General features: G+C 46.9%; 1 protein-coding gene across 7 annotated transcripts in view; it reads right to left on the bottom strand.

Annotated features, from left to right (window-relative positions):
- TPK1 (thiamin pyrophosphokinase 1) overlaps positions 1–15,645 on the bottom strand; it is a 1,127,731-nt gene that overhangs the window by 436,700 nt on the left and 675,386 nt on the right. The window lies entirely within an intron of this gene.

The following is a 15,645-nucleotide window of genomic DNA, read 5'->3' as shown; positions in this document are numbered from 1 at the left end:
GTATGTTGCCCTTATGAGGGCCTGCCCACCAAAGTCCAGATTACCTTTTTGTTGGGCGAGTACCTGTCATTCTGAGGTTGCGGTTAGCTGACCGCCGCTGGTCAGCATTCCGACGCTGGGATCCCGTACTCTAGAAATGACGGCACACGGAATGCCGACCAACAGGCTATATTCCCACTTGTGGGTGTCCACGACACCCATAGAGTGGGAACAGAACCTGTGGCAAATGCAGCGTGCCACTGAGGCCACTGCGTAGCGAGCACAGTGAACCCACAAGGGACTTAGTTGCGCTCGCTCCCTGCCGGCATTCTACTGTCGTGATCCCAGGGTCGATATGCTGACCGCCGGGATACCAGCAGCCGGTAAGGCTGCCCCAATCTGGTATAATGACTAGTTTCCCTGTTACACATCTTTTTAATTCCTAATTGTAGGATGCTGATTTGGGCAACAAATTTGACAAGGAGGTCTGATTAAGTACACCACAAAGGGCTCTATTAATACTATACTCTTGAGGCTGTATGCAAACACTTAATGACCCCTCTTGCAGGGGCGAATTTCCCATGAGGCACATGCCTAGGGGTGGTACTTCTTAGGAAGCGGAACTTGTGCATGTTTCATTACTTTCAATCCGAAATTACCAATTACTTCAAAATATTTCCACTCTAATGTACTGAACACCACCTTCAGTTGAGTTGGCATGGGTAGGACAAGTGCAGACTGCCCTGTAAGTTGTCCTACTTAGTAAATATATATACATAATTAAAAAATAAATGAAATGTCATAGCTCATGGCTTGTTTTATTATTACACTAAACTACCAATCACCAAAAAGAGTGCTTATAATCAAACAATGAAAATTATAAAATTGGATGGCAGGAGATGACAATACTGTTGTGTCTAGTGACTCCCTAACCACTAAATACACCTAAATCCCTAACCCTAACCCCTGCCCTCTTGCACTACTGCTGTAATGTCTTATAGGTAGTGAATATGGTAGTACTGTCAAAAAAACGTTCAGATTCTGGTTACAACTATTACTATAGCATATGTTTAATGTATGAGGGAGATGTTGGAAGATCTTCTTGCATATCTAAGTTATGAAATAGTTCCTCAAGAAAACTACTGAATACTCAAAAAGCAATGCAATTGTTTTTGTGGGGAGACACTTGATATGCCGGCTGTCGGGATCCCGGCGCTCACCATACCGACGCTGGGATCCCGACAGCTGGTATACAGACAACTGTTCTCCCTCTTGGGGTGTCCAAAACACTCGTGGAGGGCAGCGTGGCGAGCGCAGGAAGCCTGCAAGGGGCTCTTTTGCGCTCATCCCGCTGCCTGCATGCCAGCGGTCGGGAACCCGGCGCCGGTATGTTGGGCGCTGGGATCCTAAGCGCCAGCAAAACATAGTTGACACGTTAGAGATGTGCGCCGGAAATTTTTCGGGTTTTGTGTTTTGGTTTTGGATTCGGTTCCGCGGCCGTGTTTTGGATTCGGACGCGTTTTGGCAAAACCTCCCTGAAAATTTTTTGTCGGATTCGCGTGTGTTTTGGATTCGGGTGTTGCTTTTCAAAAACCCCTGAAAAACAGCTTAAATCATAGAATTTGGGGGTCATTTTGATCCTATAGTATTATTAACCTCAATAACCATAATTTTCACTCATTTCCAGTCTATTCTGAACACCTCACAATATTATTTTTAGTCCTAAAATTTGCACCGAGGTCGCTGGATGACTAAGCTAAGCGACCCAAGTCGCCGGCACAAACACCTGGCCCATCTAGGAGTGGCACTGCAGTGTCAGACAGAATAGCACTTATAAAAATTGGCCCCAAACATCACATGTTGCAAAGATAAAAAAAAAAAAAAAAAAGAGCTGCAAGATGGAATTGTCCTTGGGCCCTCCCACCCACCCTTATGTTGTATAAACAGGACATGCACACTTTAACAAACCCATCATTTCAGCGACAGGGTCTGCCACACGACTGTGGCTGAAATGACTGGTTGGTTTGGGCCCCCAACATAAAAAGAAGCAATCAATCTCTCCTTGCTCAAACTGGCTCTACAGAGGGAAGATGTCGACCTCATCATCATCCTCCGATTCTTCACCCCTTTCACTGTGTACATCCCCCTCCTCACAGAGTATTAATTTGTCCCCACTGGAATCCACCATCTCAGGTCCCTGTGTACATTCTGGAGGCAATTGCTGGTGAATGTCTCCACGGAGGAATTGATTATAATTAATTTTGATGAACATCATCTTCTCCACATTTTGTGGAAGTAACCTCGTACGCCGATCGCTGACAAGGTTACCGGCTGCACTAAACACTCTTTCTGAGTACACACTGGAGGGGGGGCAACTTAGGTAAAATAAAACCAGTTTGTGCAAGGGCCTCCAAATTGCCTCTTTTTCCTGCCAGTATACGTACGGACTGTCTGACGTGCCTACTTGGATGCTGTCACTCATATAATCCTCCACCATTCTTTCAATGGTGACAGAATCATATGCGCTGACAGTAAACAACATGTCAGTAATCGTTGGCAGGTCCTTCAGTCCGGGCCAGATGTCCGTTTTTGCTCCTGACTGCCCTGCATCATCGCCAGTCGGTGGTTTTGGAAATCTGATCCTTTTCCTGGCAGCTCCAGTGGTGGGAGAAAATGAAGGAGGAGCTGTTGGCGGGTCACGTTCCGCTTGACTTGACAAGTGTCTCACCAGCAGGTCTTTCAACATGTGCAGACTTGTGTCTGCCGGAAAGAGAGATACAACGTAGGCTTTAAACCTAGGATCGAGCACGGTGGCCAAAATGTAGTGCTCTGATTTCAACAGATTGACCACCCGTGAATCCTGGTTAAGCGAATGAAGGGCTCCATCCACAAGTCCCACATGCCTTGCGGAATCGCTCCGTTTTAGCTTATCCTTCAATCTCTCCAGCTGCTTCTGCAAAAGCCTGATGAGGGGAATGACCTGACTCAGGCTGGCAGTGTCTGAACTGACTTCACGTGTGGCAAGTTCAAAGGGTTGCAGAACCTTGCACAACGTTGAAATCATTCTCCACTGCGCTTGAGTCAGGTGCATTCCCCCTCCTTTGCCTATAACGTAGGCAGATGTATAGGCTTGAATGGCCTTTTGCTGCTCCTCCATCCCCTGAAGCATACAGAGGGTTGAATTCCACCTCGTTACCACCTCTTGCTTCAGCTGATGGTGGGGCAGGTTCAGGAGTGTTTGCTGGTGCTCCAGTCTTCGGCACGCGGTGGCTGAATGCCGAAAGTGGCCCGCAATTCTTCGGGCCACCGACAGCATCTCTTGCACGCCCCTGTCGTTTTTTTACAAATTCTGCACCACCAAATTAATTGTATGTGCAAAACATGGAACGTGCTGAAATTTGCCCACATGTAATGCACGCACAATATTGGTGGCGTTGTCCGATGTCACAAATCCCCAGGAGAGTCCAACTGCGGTAAGCCAATCTGCGATGATGTTCCTCAGTTTCCATAAGAGGTTGTCAGCTGTGTGCCTCTTATGGAAAGCGGTGATACAAAGCGTAGCCTGCCTAGGAACGAGTTGGCATTTGCGAGATGCTGCTACTGGTGCCGCCGCTGCTGTTGTTGCTGCGGGAGGCAATACATCTACCCAGTGGGCTGTCACAGTCATATAGTCCTGAGTCTGCCCTGCTCCACTTGTCCACATGTCCGTGGTTAAGTGGACATTGGGTACAACTGCATTTTTTAGGACACCGGTGACTTTTTCTGACGTCTGTGTACATTCTCTGTATCGCCTGCCTAGAGAAGTGGAACCTAGATGGTATTTGGTACCGGGGACACACTACCTCAAGAAATTCTCTAAGTCCCTGTGAACTAACGCCAGATACCGGATGCACGTCTAACACCAACACAGCTGCCAAGGCCTGAGTTATCCGCTTTGCAACAGGATGACTGCTGTGATATTTCATCTTCCTCACAAAGGACTGTTGGACAGTCAATTGCTTACTGGAAGTAGTATGAGTGGTCTTCCGACTTCCCCTCTGGGATGATGATCGACTTCCAGCAGCAAAAACAGCAGCGCCAGCAGCAGTAGACGTTACACTCAAGGATCCATCGGAGGAATCCCAGTCAGGAGAGGACTCGTTAGACTTGCCAGTGACATTGCCTGCAGGACTATTCACTTTCCTGTCTAAGGAGGAAATTGACACTGAGGGAGTTGGTGGTGTGGTTTGCAGGAGCTTGGGTACAAGAGGAAGGGATTTAGTTGTCAGTGGACTGTCACCCAAAATATTTTGAACTTGTCAATGACTTCTGATGAATGCGCTCCAGGTGACGTATAAGGGAGGATGTTCCTAGTTGGTTAACATCCTTACCCCTACTTATTACAGCTTGACAAAGGCAACACACGGCTTGACATCAGTTGTCCACATTTCTGTTTAAATAATTCCACACCGAAGAGGTGATTTTCTGGGTATTTTGGCCAGGCATGTCAATGGCCTTATTCATCCCACAGACAACAGGTGTCTCCCCGGGTGCCTGACTTAAACAAAGCACCTCACCATCAGATTCCTCCTTGTCAATTTCCTCCTCAGCGCCAGCAACACCCATAACCTCATCCTGGTGTACTTCAACAGTGACATCTTCAATTTGACTATCAGTAACTGGACTGTGGGTGCTCCTTCCAGCACTTGCAGGGGGCGTGCAAATGGTAGAAGGAGCCACCTCTTTCCTTCCAGTGTTGGGAAGGTCAGGCATCGCAACCGACACAATTGGACTCTCCTTGGGGATTTGTGATTTAGAAGAACGCACAGTTCTTTGCTGTGCTTTTGCCAGCTTAACTCATTTCATTTTTCTAGCGGGAGGATGAGTGCTTCCATCCTCATGTGAAGCTAAACCACTAGCCATGAACGCAGGACAGGGCCTCAGTCGTTCCTTGCCACTCCGTGTCGTAAATAGCACATTGGCAAGTTTACGCTTCTCCTCAGACGCTTTTAATTTCGATTTTTGAGTCATTTTACTGAACTTTTGCTTTTTGGATTTTACACGCTCTCTATTATGACATTGGGCATCGGCCTTGGCAGACGACGTTGATGGCATGTAATCGTCTCTGCCATGACTAGTGGCAGCAGCTTCAGCAGTAGGTGGAAGTGGATCTTGATCTTTCCCTATTTTACCCTCCACATTTTTGTTCTCCATTTTTTAATGTGTGGAATTATATGCCAGTAATATTATTATATCAATAGCAATGGCCTACTGCACTGTACTACTATATACTGCTCACAACAATGCAGCACAGATATGGATACTTGCCGTGACACGGAGCTGCAAGATACAGCAATGGCCTACTGTACTGTACTGTACAACTATATACTGTTGGTCACCAAAATTCTGCACTGTACTACTATATATATACTGCTCACAACAATGCAGCACAGATATGGATACTTGAAGTGACACAGAGCTGCAAGATAGAGCAATGGCCTACTGTACTGTACTACTAAACTGGTGGTCACCAAAATGCTGCACTGTACTACTATATATATATATATATATATATATATAGTATATATACTGGTCACACAACAATGAGTCTGACACGGAGCTGCAAGATACAGCAATGGCCTACTGTACTGTACAACTATATACTGTTGGTCACAAAAATGCTGCACTGTACTACTATATATATACTGCTCACAACAATGCAGCACAGATATGGATACTTGAAGTGACACAGAGCTGCAAGATAGAGCAATGGCCTACTGTACTGTACTACTATACTGGTGGTCACCAAAATGCTGCACTGTACTACTATATATATATATATATATATTCCCCTCAAGAGATGCTGTCGGTGGCCCGAAGAATTGCGGGCCACTTTCGGCATTCAGCCACCGCGTGCCGAAGACTGGAGCACCAGCAAACACTCCTGAACCTGCCCCACCATCAGCTGAAGCAAGAGGTGGTAACGAGGTGGAATTCAACCCTCTGTATGCTTCAGGGGATGGAGGAGCAGCAAAAGGCCATTCAAGCCTATACATCTGCCTACGTTATAGGCAAAGGAGGGGGAATGCACCTGACTCAAGCGCAGTGGAGAATGATTTCAACGTTGTGCAAGGTTCTGCAACCCTTTGAACTTGCCACACGTGAAGTCAGTTCAGACACTGCCAGCCTGAGTCAGGTCATTCCCCTCATCAGGCTTTTGCAGAAGCAGCTGGAGAGATTGAAGGATAAGCTAAAACGGAGCGATTCCGCAAGGCATGTGGGACTTGTGGATGGAGCCCTTCATTCGCTTAACCAGGATTCACGGGTGGTCAATCTGTTGAAATCAGAGCACTACATTTTGGCCACCGTGCTCGATCCTAGGTTTAAAGCCTACGTTGTATCTCTCTTTCCGGCAGACACAAGTCTGCACATGTTCAAAGACCTGCTGGTGAGACACTTGTCAAGTCAAGCGGAACGTGACCCGCCAACAGCTCCTCCTTCATTTTCTCCCACCACTGGAGCTGCCAGGAAAAGGATCAGATTTCCAAAACCACCGACTGGCGCCCTGTGCTCTTCACAGATGAAACAGGTTCTCACTGAGCACATGTGACAGACATGACAGAGTCTGGAGACGCCAAGGAGAACATTCTGCTGCCTGTAACATCCTCCAGCATGACCGGTTTGGCAGTGGGTCAGTAATGGTGTGGGTTGGCATTTCTTTGAGGGGCCGCACAGCCCTCCATGTGCTCCCCAGAGGTAGCCTGACTGCCATTAGGTACAGAGATGAGGTCCTCAGACCCCTTGTGAGACCATATGCTGGTGCGGTTGGCCCTGGGTTCCTCCTAATGCAAGACAATGCTAGACCTCATGTGGCTGGAGTGTGTCAGCAGTTCCTGCAAGATGAAGGCATTGATGCTATGGACTGGCCCGCCCGTTCCCCAGACCTGAATCCAATTGAGCACATCTGGGACATCATGTCTCGCTCCATCCCCCAAAGCCACGTTGCACTACAGACTGTCCAGGAGGTGGTGGATGCATTAGTCCAGGTCTGGGAGGAGATCCCTCAGGAGACCATCCGCCACCTCATCAGGAGCATGCCCAGGCATTGTAGGGAGGTCATACAGGCACGTGGAGGCCACACACACTACTGAGCCTCATTTTGACTTGTTTTAAGGACATTACATCAAAGTTGGATCAGCCTGTAGTGTGTTTTTCCACTTTAATATTGAGGGTGACTCCAAATCCAGACCTCCATGGGTTAATAAATTTGATTTCCATTGATAATTTTTGTGTGATTTTGTTGTTAGCGCATTCAACTATGTAAAGAACAAAGTATTTAATAAGAATATTTCATTCATTCAGATCTAGGATGTGTTATTTTAGTGTTCCCTTTATTTTTTTGAGCAGTGTATATACTGGTCACACAACAATGAGTCTGACACGGAGCTGCAAGATACAGCAATGGCCTACTGTACTACTATAATTATATACTGGTGGTCCCCACAATGCAGCACACTGAGCACAGATATTTGCAGCACACTGATATAGAGCTTTTCAGGCAGAGAACATAGATATTTGCAGCACACTGAGCACAGATATTTGCAGCACACTGAGCACAGATATGGAGCTTTTCAGGCAGGGAACGCAGCCACGTCCTCTCCGTTCAATCTCCAATGCACGAGTGAAAATGGCGGCGACGCACGGCTCTTTATATAGAATACGAATCTCGCGAGAATCCAACAGCGGGATGATGACGTTCGGCCTCGTTCGGGTTAACCGAGCAAGGCGGGAAGATCCGAGGCTGCCTCGGACCCGTGTAAAATAGGTGAAGTTCGGGGGGGTTCGGATCTCGACGAACTGAACCCGCTCATCTCTAATAAATAATAAGACAAGATTACTAATTTTTTGTTGTAATTATTTTATAACTATAATTATTTGTTATACTTATCATGCTTTGCTATGTTAAATTAACCTCACAAAAATGTTGAATTTATTTGGTTATCAATACTGACCAATGGATTTTACAAATATTTACTTTTACAGTATATTCCCTCATCTGACCCGTGAACTGGTCGCATGTTCGTACTAGTTGCGATAGACCCGCCTGCGACCTGTTTGCATGTGCAGTGCATCTGTACATCCGCGGGCATGCTATTCGTGGCAATCAGCTCACGATTGCCACAGCTAGCAGAACAGATGGGGAAGGACTCATTTGTATCGATGTAAGTTATGACACAACAAATGGCATCCTTACACTAACCACTTTTTTTTTTGCCATGTGCAACTCCAGTGTCTTTCCATCGATAGGTCTCATGTCAGGTTTGCACCTGCTCACTCATAGCAGTGTGTCTTGTCTATTGTGTGCCTACATTTTTCCTTTGATCTCCACTTCTGACTTGCCTTTCCAACACCATCTAACACTGCTCCGAACTTTGGGTAGGTTTCTGGACAATGAACCTGACATGCCCACCTTGATATTTGGCTTGTCTGTGTAGCAGCCTTGATTATATTGCCACAGTCCTGCAGCACCAGCAACTACACCCACCATCAAGCACAGACACTGAGCTGAAGATGGGACAGGCTGTGAGTGGGAAACTGTGGGCCTAGGACCTATTTTGCTATATAGCACAATCTGCTACTGCTTCCTATCGTATGCTGGGGGCGGCCCAGCACAGAGCAAGACCGCCCAACATGTAAAGTGCCGCCCAGCTATGCAATCACAATTCAATTGCGATCGCATCACTTACCAGGCAATTTAAGGAAGACAAGCTGCGCATGCAGGCGCTCCGCCACCATCTTTTGGTGTGCATCAGTTAACGTGACGTCACGTAGCCGCCTTAAAAAACGCTTTCTTGATGCCACCCGTCGGCCACAGCTGTCAATCACAGTGCAACTGCATCCGTCCGGGAAGCAATCGCACTATGAAGATTCGCGCACACGCACTGCGACTGCTGTGAATACACAGAAGTACAAAAATCACAGTGAAATTTTCAGACTTCTGCTATCCAACCTGAATAAGGGCCCTAATTCACAGCCGTATGGAAACTCTATGGTTTGCGTACATCTCTGATAGAGGGGTACTTGCGCAGGACACTTTCTGTGCATATGCAGAACAGGTCCCACTTTGTTGCACACAGTGCCCCACGAGCCACAAGTTGATTGACAAGCTGCTGCCATTTGGGGGCAGGGAGAGGGTGGAGCTGGGCAGCATCCCTGAAAACAGGGGTGAGCCCTTGCCATTTTCTGGTAATGGCGAGGCCAGGGTCTGCATCTTTCAATGCAGACTTCCTGGCCTCAGCTACGGAGCTGCGAGGGCCAATCTGAGTAACCTCAGGTTTAATCAGATGGCTCATGGTTGCTCAGATGATCTGATGTTGCGTCTTAGGACACAGCACTAAAATCTGCGATACCGACAGGAGGCATTTTTTCCCTCAGACACCTCCTGATACTTTAACATAGTTTTACAGATGTAGCTAGGCTCATTGTTGCTATGATGCGTACGCACGCGTTGCACCAAAGTTTAACCACACCCGGATGCCACTATTTGCACCCGCAATCATAAAATACAAAGTCTATGGGTTATCAGTGCAAATATGCTCACTGCTCACTTGCCCATAAGCGTGTTTACGAAACCGCAGAAAACAAATCACTAGTGCTATTAGCTGCAGCTACAACGAGCGTGGCTATATCTGTTCATTGCAATGTGAACTGTGTTCATCTCTGAATAAGGCCCTGTGTTCCATTGGTAAGGCTCCTGAGTGGAGTGAGTCCTGTCCTGCAGATCCAAATGAGAAGGGCAAAGAGAGAACATTTTGATAAGGGGGTATGTAACCAAACAAAAAGTGCAGAAGCCAACACAAAAATATGGCAGCAAACTGCACACACATGCAGACTGAGGAGTGATATTATAGTTTGCAGAGCAAACCGTAATATAGAAGCAGTTCTACTTATTGCGGGCTGTCTTTGTTAAAACCTGAAAAAAGAAAACTGTGTTCTATGAAAAACAGAATTGCTTTCCTCACGCCCTTAAGTGTATCTACTTCCTGCATAGATTGTAAAGTGCAAATTCTATTGTGGAAAACATTTTTCCAACAAAAGGCTTTAAAGTTAAATATTTAATACCTGCCACAGCTCAAGTTCCAGGAAGCACTGTGTGTCCTTCTTTTATTATGGCATCTTATGAATAGTCACTGATGGGCTAATGTGTCTGCGGAAAACGGAGAGGGCTCTTATTAAAACGGCACCCACCATAACACTTTCTGATGAAAGTAACCGCTGAACAGTGGGGAATTATACATGAAGCTACATTAGCTGTGTGTTCTTTTGCTGCATGTCATGGAATATGACAGAACAGAGGATAGATCCTGTCAGTGAAGATGTAAAGCTTTGCCATCAGACGCCGGCATCTTCATGCAAATTTCTATCAGCTTACACAAAGTAATTTAAAGCTTTAGTGAGCAGTTGTCTGCATGGTATGCAAGAAGTAGCAATATTTTCTGGTAACAAAAGCAGTGTATCTAAGTCACATTCGCATTTCTTTTCTGGAATTTAACAATTTGTAACATATATTGTATTGAAATTGTAATGGTACAAAACAAAGCTGCCAAACAGTGTTACAGCTGACGTGCACTACATTGCAATGTCAGGTTAAAAGAAAACCTTACTTAATAAAAATCCATTTCAAGTTAACTTAACTCTTATGAAAGTTATACAGAATGTCGTCAACAGGTTTCAACATAGGGACAAAAGTAATGGCCTGCAAGTTGCTGAAAGTGCTGACGCTTCAGTGATTTAAAGGTGCATACACACTGTGACTATGCAATATTGACTATGGGGGTAATTCTGAGTTGATCGCAGCAGCAAGTTTGTTAGCAATTGGGCAAAACCATGGCCCTCATTCCGAGTTGTTCGCTCGCAAGCTGCTTTTTGCAGCATTGCACACGCTAAGCCGCCGCCTACTGGGAGTGAATCTTAGCTTAGCAAAATTGCGAACAAAAGATTCTCAAAATTGCGAATAGAAATTTCTAAGCAGTTTCTGAGTAGCTCGACACTTACTCTGCCACTGCGATCAGTTCAGTCAGTTTCGTTCCTGGTTTGACGTCACAAACACACCCAGCGTTCGCCCAGACACTCCCCCATTTTTACCAGAAACGGCAGCATTTTTTCACACACTCCCCTAAAACGGCCAGTTTCCGCCCAGAAACACCCACTTCCTGTCAATCACATTACGATCACCAGAACGAAGAAAAAACCTTGTAATGCCGTGAGTAAAATACCAAACTTCTTAGCAAATTTACTTGGCGCAGTCGCAGTGCGAACATTGCACATGCGCAATTAGCGGAAAATCGCTGCGATGCGAAGAAAATTACCAAGCGAACAACTCAGAATGAGGGCCCATGTGCACTGCAGGGGGGACAGATATGACATTTGCAGAGAGGGTTAGATTTGGGTGGCTTATATTGTTTCTGTGCAGGGTAAATACTGGCTGCTTTATTTTTACACTGCAATTTAGATTTCAGTTTGAATACACCCCACCCAAAATCTAACTCTCACTGCACATGTTATATCTGCCCCCCCTGCAGTGCACATTGTTTTGCCCAACTGCTAACAAAATTGCTGATGCGATCAACTCAGAATTAGGCCCTATGGGGGTCATTCCGAGTTGATCGCTCGTTGACGATTTTTGCAACGGAGCGATTAAGGCTAAAATGCGCATGCGCATGGTATGCAGTGCACATGCGCTAAGTATTTTAACACAAAACTTAGCAGATTTACTCACGTCCGAATGAAGAATTTTCATTGTTGTAGTGATCGGAGTGTGATTGACAGGAAGTGGGTGTTTCTGGGCGGAAACTGGCCTTTTTCTGGGAGTGTGCAAAAAAACGCAGGCGTGCCAGGATAAAACGCGGGAGTGTCTGGAGAAACGGGGGAGTGGCTGGCCGAACGCAGGGCGTGTTTGTGACGTCAACCCAGGAACGAAACGGCCTGAGCTGATCGCAATCTGTGAGTAGGTCTGGAGCTACTCAGAAACTGCTAAGAATTTTCTATTCGCAATTCTGCTAATCTTTCGTTCGCTATTCTGCTAAACTAAGATACACTCCCAAAGGGTGGCGGCCTAGCGTGTGCAATGCTGCTAAAATCTGCTAGCGTGCGAACAACTCGGAATGACCCCCTATGTGTGCTCGGAATATTGGCTATGTGTGATTTTGACTATACTTTAGTACTAGTCAAAATTAACTTGCCTGCACAGTCTATCTAACTTTGCGATACCAACCCAGCGGGACCGCGCATCGGGATCGCATCGGTAGTCAAACTGCAGGGAAAAGATAGTGCAAATCGCAAGGTGTTAGCCACCTTGCTATTTGCACTAACTTTCCTTGCGATTTTGAGTATATAATCAAAATCGCATGGTAATATCGCACCATGTGTACACAACTGAAGACCTCATTCAGAATTGTACAGTAATGCCACCCGAGCTGCGAAAGTGTACGCAGATAGGGCCCAATTTATGTTTGTATGCAAATGCATTGCAATTTTCTAGGCTATGGAACTGTTAATGTTAGCAAGTGAAGCTGCTGCCCAGGAATGAAAACAGATGCCACCGGAACCATCATAAACTCATTCGCAATTGTGTACACACAGGGCCGGTGCAAGGGTGTTCAGTGCCCCCCTGCAAACTATACATTTGCGCCCTCCCTTACTTTACAAAGGGTCAGCGCACATAATGCTTTTACACATAATGCTCCATGTAGTAGTGCAGCTTACACACGCAACGCCCCCTGTGGTAGTGCCGCTTATAAACAACGCCCCCTGTAGTAGTGGCACTTACACATGTAATGCCCCCTGCAGTAGTGATGCTTACACACGTAACGCCCCCTGTACCAGTGACGCTTATACAAGATGCAGTGACGTTTACACACGTAACGCCCCCTGCAACAGTGACACTTACACACGTAACGCCCCCTGCAACAGTGACACTTACACACGTAACGCACCCTGCAACAGTGACGTCTACACACGCAACGCCCCCTGTACCAGTGACGCTTATACAAGATGCAGTGACGCTTACACACGTAACGCACCCTGCAACAGTGACGTCTACACACGCAACACCTTCTGTACCAGTGACGCTTACACACGCAGCGCACCCTGTAATAGTGACACTAACACACACAACGCCCCCTGTACCAGTGACGCTTGCACACGTAACGCCGCCTGTACCAGTGACGCGTGCACACGTAACGCACCCTGTAGCAGTGATGCCTACACATGCAACGCCCACTGTACTAGTGATGCTTACAAATGCAACACACCCTTTAATAGTGACACTTACACATGCAACGCCCCCTGTACCAGTGACGCTTACACACGCAGCGCCCCCTGTACCAGTGATGCTTACACGTGCAACGCACCCTGTAATAGTGATGCTTACACACGTAACGCCCCCTGTACCAGTGACACTTGCACACGTAACGCCCCCTGTACCAGTGATGCTTGCACATGTAACGCCCCCTGTACCAGTGACACTTGCACACGTAACGCCCCCTGTACCAGTGACGCTTACACACATTATGCTGCACAGTCACACATACACAAACACACATACTGTACATACATTACACACACACACACACACACACACACACACACACACTACAACCACACATACATATACTGTATACATACACACACACACACACACACACACACACACACACAAACACACACACAGATACTGTATACATATACACTTACACACACTTTCCCTCAGTCTTTCCAGCCACTTACATAAAGAAGTCTGGCAACTCGTCCTTCTGTGTTGCAGGCAGCAGCCTGGCCCCGTGTAGTGCCGCCCCTTATTCCTGTGTAGCTCCGACCCCTTTTAGATCCGCCCAGCACACTGCACTGTGAGGTGAGTCTGTGACAGGGGAGGGGGAGAGGATGCTTCATGATGTCGGTGCCGCTGCCTGTCATAGTGTGTGACAGGCGCAGCAGCCAGCATCAGCAAGGGAACGCAGCAGCGGGGATGCAGAGCAGGCAGAGCGCCTCTCCTGCCTGGCGCTTACCTGCTTTGCATCCCATTGCTGAGTGGTAAGCGCCGGGCCTGCGTACACATTCACAGCCTATACACAAAAATGAGGGACATAAGAGATAAAGGTTGGTCTATGGCTACGCAGACTGGACATAGCAGTAGGGACTCAGATGACAATGTATTTGCACATACAAGCTGGCAGCCATCAGCAGATACATGCCCCTAAAACAGCCATGACAAGCCTGCGTTTTCCCAACCACTCCACATAAACTCCCCATTAACATCTCCAAATGGTCGCTTTGTGTCAATCACTTCTCCATAGAATCCTCATTGCGAGTAATATCACAGCAGCCCCTTCGTGCATTCGCATTGGGATCGCAGCACATATGCAGTCTGCTGATAATCACTCTGTTACGTGATAATCGGCCATGGCTTACAAACATGAATTAGGCCCATACTGTGTGAAAATATACAAAAAAAAAAACAGTAACTTTGTGAATCCCAGTGGTTACATACCAAGATGCTGCATTGCTCACAGATGAGTCACTTATCGGACTTCTCAGTATGCCTTTGGTCGCACAGGATGGCTGCAGGATGTGAGACCCTGGAGCCACTGTAACTGCATACAGGATCACAAATGCAGGCCGAGACACACCCTGAAAATGGTTGTGACAAGCATGTATTTTTGCCGCCACTCCCCATTACCCCTCCAAATGTACCAGACTGTGAATAACTTTGCAAATAAATCATGTCAGTGGCACATGCGCAGTGCAATTTAGATGCACGCACAGCTGGCCGATAATCACTTAACTGTGAAGACAATGTGTTTGCGTAACAGTCTGAATAGGACCCTTTGTCAAAAGATTTCAAACAGCTATTTTTCTGACGGCAGAAACAATAGGATTTTAATTACCTGCCAGTAAAACCTTTTCTCGTAATCCGTAGAGGATGCTGGGGTCCATATTAGTACCATGGGGTATAGACGGGTCCACCAGGAGCCATTGGCACTTTAAGAGTTTAAGAGTGTGGGCTGGCTCCTCCCTCTATTCCCCTCCTACCAGACTCAGTCTAGAAACTGTGCCTGAGGTGACGACATACTTTGAGAGAAGGAATTACACAGATAGTGGCGAGATTCATACCAGCTCACACAAAGATGCGAATCCGGCCAACATGCCGAAACAACTCAGCAACAGCTGAAAAATAAATAACGCAGAACTTACCTAGGAACCAGGTAACACTGAACCATAAACCCAAGGCAGGAAAACGAAGTGCTGGGTGGGCGCCCAGCATCCTCTATGGACTATGAGAAAAGGATTTACCAGCAGTTAATCAAAATCCTATTTTCTCTTACATCCTAGAGGATGCTGGGGTCCATATTAGTACCATGGGGATGTACCAAAGCTCCCAGTATGGGAGGGAGAGCGCGGAGGCTCCTGCAATACTGCTTGACCAAACCTGAGGTCATCCGAGGCCAGAGTATCGAACTTGTAAAACTTGGCAAACGTGTTCGACCCAGACCAAGTAGCAGCTCGGCACAGCTGTAAGGCCGAGACACCCCGGGCAGCCGCCCAGGAAGAACCCACTTTACGAGTAGAGTGGGCCTTAACCGATTTCGGACACGGCAATCCTGCCGTAGAATACGCATGCTGGATAGT

Source organism: Pseudophryne corroboree, chromosome 5, assembly GCF_028390025.1.
Source record: "Pseudophryne corroboree isolate aPseCor3 chromosome 5, aPseCor3.hap2, whole genome shotgun sequence".
In the NCBI taxonomy this organism is placed as follows: domain Eukaryota; kingdom Metazoa; phylum Chordata; class Amphibia; order Anura; family Myobatrachidae; genus Pseudophryne; species Pseudophryne corroboree.
The sequence above is the reverse complement of the archived record's forward strand: the minus strand, read 5'-3'. Positions and strand labels throughout refer to the sequence as shown.